Here is a 2,060-nt window from a genome sequence, read left to right as displayed (position 1 = left end):
TTTGTCAGTTTTTACTTCCGTTTAAAAAAATCACTTTACATAAAACATTAGAAAAATTATTACCAAGCATTGCGAAAATGCTAAATATGTATAGAGAAAATGTTTCTCATATATGCGAAAAATGCATAAAAAATAGATAATGTGTGTGAAAAAAGTTGATCATGTATTTAAAAAATGTAGATCAAGCATTGGAAAAGATATTTAAAAAGTATTTCAAAAAATATAATCAAGCATTCGAAATATATGAAATGTGTATATAAAAAATGTTGACCATGTATTAAAAAAGTTAAACTTTTATTCTATTCAAAAAATGTTAAAGTTGTATTCAAAATATGTTAATCAAGCATTTGAAAACTATTAAATGTATATAGAGAAATAGTTGACCATGTATGAAACTATTACATTTTAAAAAGTTTAATCAAGCATTTGGAAAGTGTTGAATGCGTATAGAAAAAATGTTGACCATGTAATAAAAATGTTAATTTTGTATTTTAAAAATGTTAATCAAGCATTCTAAAATGTTTAAATTGTTAATTTTGTATTTTAAATTTTTTGACCATGTATTAAAAAATGTTAATATTTTATTATGGTAATGTTAATCAAGAATTTCAGTTTTCATAAAAGTGTATAGAAAAAATGTTAACCATGTATTAAAAAAAGTTAAGCATGTAATGGAAAATTGTTCTTGACATATACGAAAAATGTAGAATGAAAAACAAAAAGAAATAAAGAAAAGCAATAAAATAATGAAAAATTTAAAAGAAACTAGAGAAAAAAATAAAACAAAAAATAAAACTGAAGAAACAAGTGCAAAAAGGATGAAAAACAGTGAAAACGATGAAGAAATGGAGAAAACAAAAAAAATTGAAAACCAAGAAAGAAACAAAAAACCGAAGAAAAAAGAAAGGAAAATGAGAAATAAAATAAAATCGTTGAAACCCATGAAATACACAAAGAGAAACCAAAGAAAAATAGAAACAAATCAAAGTATAAAGCCAAAAAAAAAAGAAAACTAGCAAAGAAATATGAAAACCAAACAAAAAACAAAAAACAGAAAAAAAAGAAAGAAAATCCTATTGGTGTGGATAGTGGAAATGGGGCAGCCTTATTCATGTCACCGCGTGATTGTTAATGTGGGTGTGGTGCTAAGAGGAGTGGGATCAATGGGGTCGTCTGGACGGCTTAGAGAAAGCGGAGCATTGCGTTTAGGGTTCATTACTGGTAGGGTCAGACGAGAAGTTGGAGGGGAAGCGTTAGGATTTGTGGATGATTTTTGTAGCACTAGGGTTGAAAGTGCAATCATGCCCTTAATCTTATTTTGATGTTGATGACAATGTACTCACAGGGGACTAACAAAGTTTGTCAAGTATATCTCAGGTTTTAGTCCCCTCGGGATCATGTGTGTGTGGATTATGACTTCGAAAATATTTATCTTCCTCAAGAACAAAGAAACAAGTCTACTGGCATAGCCACCTTTTTTATGCTTGTTCTTGAGTATAGGGATCCCGCACTATTAAGTGGGGAACATGGGGTCTTGTGAGAGTCTTGCTCAAAATCTTCTTCTAAAAACTCTTTGTCTGATCTTCATCTCTGTCGGACGTCCGGTATTCTTCGGTCGTCCGGTACCTTTTCTACAGAGCCAAAACATCGGTTGTCCAGCGTCCATCGGATGTCCGGTACTTTCTCTACCGAACCAAAACATCAGACGTCCGGGATCCTCCGGTCGTCCGGTACCTTCTATACCGTGCCAAAACATCGGACGTTCGGTCCCTGTCGGACGTCTGGTAACTGCCAAGCCTTCGGTCGTCCGTTGTGTATCGGACGTCTAATACTGCAGTGCTGTTTTGGTCCCAACAGCCACTTATTGAGGCATACTATAAATATCTCTCTCCCATCCCATGTGAGCGTTGACCATTCACTTCAAACATACTCAAGAACACTTTTCACTCTCTCTCTCTCACTCGCCTACACCAAATCTTAGATCCCTAAGGGATTTGAGAGCATTTGAGAGAAGTTGTCCACCCAAGTGATAGATCCACTCTTTCCCCTTCTTGGCACCA

This window comes from Triticum aestivum, chromosome 7D, assembly GCF_018294505.1.
Source record: "Triticum aestivum cultivar Chinese Spring chromosome 7D, IWGSC CS RefSeq v2.1, whole genome shotgun sequence".
Lineage (NCBI taxonomy): Eukaryota > Viridiplantae > Streptophyta > Magnoliopsida > Poales > Poaceae > Triticum > Triticum aestivum.
This window is presented reverse-complemented; position numbering follows the sequence as displayed.